We start from the raw sequence: 8,641 nt of genomic DNA on the forward strand, positions 1-8,641 counted from the left end.
AGTACAAATGGCTCAGTGCAACTCACTCCCGTGAGAGAGAGTTGTGAGAGACTAGCAGTCCTTCAAGTCTAGTCTGCTGCCAGATCTTCCTCTATTTATAGAGAGAGCTAGGCTATCTCAGCACAGCAGCCAACCACAAGGCAGGTCACCAACTGTCAATCACCCACCAGTCCCAACTGCCAGTCCCCAGCTCCAGAGATGTCTTAAAGGGACCTCAACTTACAACGACACAGTCCACAGGCTAGGCATCACACAGGTAGTGTAGCCTATAAATTGAGGCACAGAACAAGCAAGGCAGCCACACACTGGTCCGATGATCAAAGAGCAAAAGACAAGAAAGGCGAGGCTCACGGAGCCATTATCTCTCGGCCCTTCCAGTTAATCCCACTTGTGTTTATTGGCCAGGCTGGCACAATAAACTATCTCAAGTACATTCTTCCGTTAAGAAAGTAATAAAAACAGCTCATGCAGCCCATCAATCAGTAACTTTCTCTACGTGTTTCAATATTCGCTTTCTTTTTTTTAAGTTTAGGAGTTTTTGAGACAGACAAGCATCACTACTTAATGTATGTTAGTTACATCATTATATACACTTTGGATGAGTTTTTACATTTTAGGTGAAATTAGAGTAATGATTTCTTCGTTTCATGTAGCTTCTTTCATGAGTATTCTCTCCCACTGCTGATCTTTCTTCTCCTTCATTCTGGAAAGGATGCAGATTTCCCCTTCTGCCAATAAACCATGGCTAAGTAACACCAAGATAAGGAGGGAGACTGAGTCACCCACTCACTGCCATGGAGTGGAGGCTGGCTCAGAGCGACCCCCAGGACAGGGGAGAACTGCCCCGGTGAGTTTCTGGGACTATAACTCTTTATGGGAGTAGAAAGCCCATCTTTCACCCTCACAAGGCCTGGTGGTTTTGAACTGCTGACCTTGCAGTTAGCAGTCCAACTTGGTGTTTCACAAACCTAACATTTTAGGGATTGTCTACCTTTTATTTGCTTTGGGCAGGTAAGAGATGTGTCAGCATCCTAGTGAAAGATTCCATCATAATGTTTCAGGGAAGACCTGCCATAGGGTATTCCACCTCAGCCCCCCACCCTGAGACTAGCTGAGTCACACTCTGAACCAGCACAAGATACGCTCCAGGAAGTGCAAGCTCCCGCTATTGGCTCGGCCACCTCCTGCAGGTTAGTACACATTACTATGTGGATACTGACCAAACTCAACCAGAAAGAGTCCTGGCCACAGACTTTTCTCCTGCTCCTTCTTGTGCATTCTTCAAGGCATCTCAGATAGGACTACTATTCTGACAGGAAAGGAAGATCATTGCTCCCACCTGCCTCCATGCAAAAAAAGCAAAAGAAACAGGTAGCCGTGGTTTCTAAATATCCTAAATTATAAATACTTCAGACTAAACAAAAAAATCGACTACATTTGAGACTTGGAGTGACCTCTGTTGGACTTGTAACTGTGATCACTGATGAGCACAACACTTTTTAGCCATTGAAAAGAACAAACAGGAAGTATTTATGGTATGTTGGAAGAAAGAAAACATTTAGAGATTAGAACATGAAACTTAAAATATGCTGGCAACAGAATCCCCAAAAAGAAGATATACAATAAGACTGTACAAGACTGTACAAACTCCTGGACCAGAACAAGCAAGATCTTGTCCTTTGAGTCACCTAAGGCCATATGGGAGTCATTCCCCATGGGAAAACAAACTTCAGACCTTCATTCCAGAGCCTCACTCAAGAACTGTGAAGTCAAGAATAAGGAATCACACTTTTCATTCTTTGCTGCTATTGGGCAGAGTTGTATTCCACAGAAGAAAAGATCCTACCTACTGATACTATCTGGGTGTGCAGGATGGCTGCAAAGAGGAAAATTTGCCATAAGCCTTTTCCTTCATTGTAGTCACCAAACAATGCCAACAGATCATATGCAAAAACAACAAAATGCTTGAAAGTGGAATGAGGTGGAAAAGGTGTCTTGTTCTTCAGAGACCACCACATTCCTTCTGCCTTCGACTGGTTTGAAAGGGAAAAAATAAAACATTTTCTCATCCTCCATGCATCCACTTGCTTCCTCTCCTCCCTCCCCCTTTCTCTTCTTTGCTGTCTTCACAGTTCCCCTTTTTATTGTATTGTTTGTTCTCAAACTTCTCTATCCTCCTTTCCCCCACTTTTCTCTCATTCAACTCTCAATGACTATTTGCTGGGTATTTATAATGAGCCATAAAGGAAAAGGAACGAGTCAGATGGTGTACATGTTGAGCTGGAAGGGCCAGCAGGACATCGTGGGGCTCTAGGATTTATGTGGGAAAACGAAGGAGCTAGAAGAGTCAAAAATAAAATCTTGGAAGACAAACATCGTAGGATGCATACTTTGATCTCAAGGCTCACTCTACCACTACAGAAACCAAGTGAATGCATTGTAGTGGTGAAAGAATGGACACATATCAATATGGCACAATAGAGAGGTCATAAATAGACCCAAACTTAAAGGACCAGTTGATTTTGACAAATCTGCTAAAACAATTCAATGTGCAAAGGATAATCTTTCCAATAAATATGGAGGAAGCAGCTGGACATTCTTCTGTTAAAAGATAAATTTGGATCCAAACGTCATCCTTTCTTCAGAAATTAGCACAATATACATTTTAATCCACCGCATATGCCTGTCTATCCAGGATAAACCACAGTGTAGTCACAAAATAGCCTTTAATAACTTTTTAAAATTGAAATCACAAGAACCTATTTTCTCTAGCAACAGTGGAGTGAAACTAGAAATCAGTAGTAGAGAAAAAGAGGAACTTCTGCCAAGATCGTTGGCTAGGCAGTCACACTACTTAGATCCTCTACAATAAAGATACGAAAGACCAGATGAAACATGTATGGATGATAATCCTGGAACCCTAAACTTTTGGAGAAAGGAAAGAGAAGGAGAATAAATAGCTTCTAGAAGAAAAGTTGACTAAAAGTAGCAAGAAAGGAGACCTACAGAACAGGTAAATGGTCAGTTGAATTGTCACAATGTAGCCATTAAGAACTTTTGCAAACATTATTTGACTGGCACAGTGACTTGGTAGTTGACTCTACTTGTCTAGGACCACCACGATCACCCACACTGATAGCTCTAGAACAGAAAGCCGGACCTACCCAGTGAGGGCCACTTCCTATCCTGTGCCACATTATCAATGATAGACCATGGCCAACACCAGTTTTCACTACGTGTATAGCAGAGAACTGCACACACTTTCTAAATATTGATCACTTCCACCAGTGGAAAGGTAGGGAGTGCCTAAGAACACATCAACATATGATCACCAATTAAATAAAGATACAGCACCACCATTACGTTTTAGAGACAACACACAATTTCAGTTCACATGAAGAAGTAAGCCAGATTGTATTAAATAAATAACCAAATACAGAGCCAGAAAAATCTTTTGAGGAAAAATAGCATTGGAATTGCCTGGTAATTTTTAAGTGATATATAGTGTTTACAATAGCTTGAAAGAAAGATCAAAAAAGCTGCAAACAGTCTGAGATGCTCACCTGCCTGGCATGATCACTGAAGAAAATGGGTGCACAAGAAAATGTGGTGAAGAAAGCAGATGATGCTTGGCTACCAAAAAATATAACACCTGAAGACACTGAAGACAATGGGTGCACAAGCAAGTGTGGTGAAGAAAGCTGATGGTGCCCAGCTACCAAAAGATATAGCACCTGAAGCCTTAAAGACCTGAAGATAAACAAGCAGTCATCTAGCTGAGAGACAACAAAACCCACACGGAAGAAGCACACCAGCATGTGTGATTACAAGGTGCCGAAGGGACTAGTTATCAGGCATCAAAGAACAAAAAATCATATCATTGTGAATGAGGAGGAGTGCAGAGTGGGGAACCAAGCCCATCTGTAGGCAACTCGACATCCCCTTATGGAAGGGTCATGGGAGGAGACAAGCCAGTCAGGGTGCAATGTAGCAAGGATGAAACATACAACTTTTCTCTAATTCCTAAATGCTTCCTCCCCCCCACTATCATAATCCCAATTCTACCTTACAAATCTGGCTAGACCAGAGGCTGTACACTGGTACAGATAGGAACTGGAAACACAGGGAATCCAGGATGGATGATTCCTTTAGGACCAGTGGTGAGAGTGGCGATACCGGGAAGGTGGAGAGAGAGTGGGTTAGAAAGGGTAAACCGACTATACGGATCTACATATAACCTCCTCCCTGGAAGAAGGACAACAGAAAAGTGGGTGAAGAGAGATGTCGGACAGTGTAAGATATGACAAAATAATAATTTACAAATTATCAAGGGTTCACGAGGGATCGGGGAGGAGAGAGGGAGAGGGAACAATGAGGAGCTGATGCCAGGGGCTTAAGTGGAGAGCAAATGCTTTGAGAATGGTGAGGGTAACAAATGTACAACTATGCTTTATACAATTGATGTATGTATGGATTGTGATAAGAGTTGTATGAGCCCCCAATAAAATGATTGAAAAAAGAAACAGAATAATAGAATAGATAATGATATAGGACCTATCAATATACTGTCTCCAAGATATACACCTTAGAAATAAAGACAAAATTAAAAGGATAGAAAAAATATATCAACCATGGCAATCATAAAAGAGCAAAGTGGCACTATTAATTTCTGATTTGAATCTGACTTGAAGACAAAATCCAGCAGATGAGATAATGAAGGTTAAAGGGTCGATTGAACTACATTGGCCATAATGAATATATATGCAATCAGCAAAAGAGATTCAAACATATAAATACTAACAAAATTGAAGATTGAAATATACAACTCTACAATTATAGTAGAAAAAGAATAGCAAAGTGAGCCTACAGTCACTAGAAGAAACATAATTAAGATTAGACCAAAAATAATTGAAACATTAAAAATTAGAAAGAATTAGCAAGACTAAAAGTTGATACTTTGACAGGATTAATAAAATGGACAAATCTAATAAAGGAAAAGGAGAAAATGACAATAATATCAATAAGAAATGAAATGGGAGGTGACAGAGCCAGCTGAAATTCAAAGGATAACAAAATACTATGAAGAACTGTACTGTAACAAATTTGAAAACCTGGAAAAACTGGACAAAATTCTAAAAACACATTCCCTACTTAAACTAGTACAGACTGACGTAGAAACTTTGACCAGGTCTCTAACAAAAGAAGAACTTGATTGAATCATTAATTTTTAAAAATTATTTTAAAATCCATACACAGATGGCTTCATTAGCAAATTCTACCAAATATTCAGAGTTGGGCACCAATCCTACTCAAATGATTTCAGAGTATAGAAAAGAATGGGATACTCCCTAATTCAGCCTCTGAAGCAAACATTACCTTTGTAGCCAAATCCGTTCAAGAGACCACAAGAAAAGAAAACTGCAGGCCAATCCCTCTTAAGAATAGAGATGCAAAAACCTTCAACAGAATCCAGCAGCATATTGAAAGAGTCCTATCATACAAGTGGGATTTTTTTCAGGAATGCAGGGATGGTTCAAAACAGAAAATCAATCAACTTAATGCATCACGTCAATAAAAGAAAGGACAAGAACCACAGGATAATCTCTGTCGATGCACAAAAAACATCTGATAAAATCCAACATCCTTTCTTGATAAAACCCTAGATTGGAATAGAAGAAAAATTTCTCAATATGACCCAAGGCATATATAAAAAGCCAACAGCTAACACTATATTTAGTGGTGAGAGATGGATAATTTCCCCCCCTGAAATTGAGAACAATACAAGGATGCCTGCTCTCACCACTTCTATTTAATATTGTATTCAAAGTCCTAGTCAGAGTAATAAGACACTAAAAAGAAGTAATACATAACCAGATTTGAAAAGAGGAAAATTATCTCTGTTTGTAGATGATGATATGATTGTACATACAGAACCTTCTAAAGAGTCCACAGGAAAACCCCCAGAGCGCGTAGAGAAATTTAGCAAAATTGTAGGACACAAGTCAACAAACAAAAATTAAGATACCAGCAATGAGAAATATGAAAGGGAAATTAGGGAAACAATTCCATTTACAATACTATCTATGAGAATAAAATACCTAGGAATACATCTAATCAGGAACATGACCAAAAAACAAACTCACTGCCACAGAGTCAATGCCAACCTCTAGCGATCTGATAGGACATGGTAGAACTTCCCCCCTTTGGGTTTCCAAGACTCTAACTCTTTATTGGAGGAGAACGCCCTATCTTTCTTTCTAAGACTGGGTGGTGGTTTTGAACTGTTGACCTTGCAGATTGCAGCCCAATGTTTAACCACTAGAGCCAGGGCTCCTGTCCAGGGACATGAAGAACTTACATAATGAAAACTATAAAACACTGTTGAACTGGTTGTGATAGCAATTGTGTAATACTGCTGGAACTAATTGAACTATGGGATGATATATGTATTAACTCCTGATTTAAAAAAATAAGGAGAAAAAAAAACACTGTTGATAAAGATTAAAGAAGACTTAAATAAATGGAGAGATGTTCTATGTTCATGGATTATAAGACTAAATATTGTTAAGATGTCAATATTACCCAAAGAAATCTATATGTATGTTCAATATAACCCCAATATTAAGTCTAACAGCTTTTATTGCAGAAATAGAAAAGCCTATCTTTGACTTTATGGGGAATAGTAAGAGATCCCAAATCACTTAAGTATATAAATATATTGGAAGAGAAAAACAAAGTAGGAGGATTTGCACACCCTGATTTTAAAACAACCCTTAGTAGTGCTCTCGGGTAAGCATTGGATAGGTAACAACAAGGTCCAAAGTTCAAAGTCCCTAGCTTCTCTTCAGGAGAAAGATGAGCTATCTGCTATCAAGAATTACAGCCTCAGAAATCCTGTATAGGCTATTTGAGTCAGAAATGAGTCAACAGCTTCAGCATGTTGAATAGCAAAGATATCACTTTGAGGATTAAAGTAAACCTGACTCAAGCCATGATATTTTCAATTGTCTTGTCTGCATATGAAAGATGGATATTGAATAAATAATAACAAAGAAGAATTGACATATTTTAATTACGGTGCCAGTAAAGAATATTGAAAAAAAAAGTCTGTCTTGAAAGAAGTACAGCCAGAATGCTCCTTAGAACATATTACTTTGGACATGTTATCAAGAGAGACTAGGCCCTGAAAAAGGATACCATTCTTGGTAAAGTAGACGGGCAACAAAAAAGAGGAAAATGCTTGTTAGATGGATTGACAAAATTTCTGCATCAATGGACTCAAATGTAACAGCAATTAGGAAGATGCTATGAATTGGAACTGACTTGATGGTTGAGTAATTCAGAAAAGGACAATGACAATGGTTGTGCAATGTGAAGAATGTAATTAATATTACTGAATTTTACATGTAGAAATTGTAGAATAGGTGGATGTTTGATATATATTTTTCATAGTAATTAAAGCAAGCATGAAGCATCAGCGTCCTTAACACACAGGTTGGCAACAACTGAAACAACAACCATTTAGAACAGTGGTTCTCAACCTTCCTCATGCTGCAACCCTTTAATACAGTTCCTCATGCTGTGGTGACCACCCCCCTCCCCAAACATAACATTATTTTCATTGATACTTCATAACTGTAATTTTGCTACTGTTATAAATCAGGCAACCCATGTGAAAGGGTCGTTTGACCCCCAAAGGGGATGTGACCCACAGGTTGAGAACCACTGGTTTAGAAGCTTTTAGATGAGTGGATTTTAATCAGTGGATTGTTGAGTCAATTATTATGTCAGGCAATGAGAACAGATTTTCAGCTTGACTCTCTGTGCAAGAGATACACCCATAAGGAAAATAGTGGCAACCACAAACCAAATAATTGGGTGTGGACTTCATTTTAATAAAGATAGCCCTTGTGAGAACATGTTTGGTTAAATCGAAGCCAGTCTTCTGAATCATAGCCTACAGTACAAGAGAATGCTTATCACCTGAAGCAGCCTTTTCACATCTTTAGGCTAGAAGTCACTAAAATCCAGTAATAAATCCAGCTGTTCGGTGGCTTCCCGATGTTTCATTTAATTGGTTTCCTTGTTCCATGTTATGGATTGAATTATACCTCCTCACCTCTCAAGATGGTAAAATCTAACCTCTATCCCTATGATTCTAATCCCATTAATAAATGGGCTGTCTATGTCTATAAATAAGGAAGGATCAATGTAGGATGCATTTTTTAACAATTTATTGTCATATAATTCACATATCATAGTTCAATCACATCAAGATGAGTTGTACAGATAAACGATCCAGAGGAAAAAACAACAGGACTGACAGTTCCAGGGACATGGGAAAAGGGGAGACAGGGGAAAGGAAGGAGTGTCAACAAACCCAGGGAAAAAGGAGTAACAAGTGATCTAAATTCGATGGCGAGGAGGGCATAAGATGCCTGGCGGGGCTTAATCAAGTGCAATGTAGCTGAAAGGAATTACTGAAACCCAAATGAAGGTTGAGCATGATAGTGGGACAAGAGAAAAGTAAAAGGAAATAGAGGAAAGAACTAGGAGGCAAAGGACATTCATAGAGGTCTAAATACAGCCATATACATATATAAATATATTTATATATAACTACAGAGAAATAGATCTATGT

Source organism: Echinops telfairi, unplaced genomic scaffold (genome assembly GCF_000313985.2).
Source record: "Echinops telfairi isolate 266 unplaced genomic scaffold, ASM31398v2 ScPeMD7_70;HRSCAF=299, whole genome shotgun sequence".
Lineage (NCBI taxonomy): Eukaryota > Metazoa > Chordata > Mammalia > Afrosoricida > Tenrecidae > Echinops > Echinops telfairi.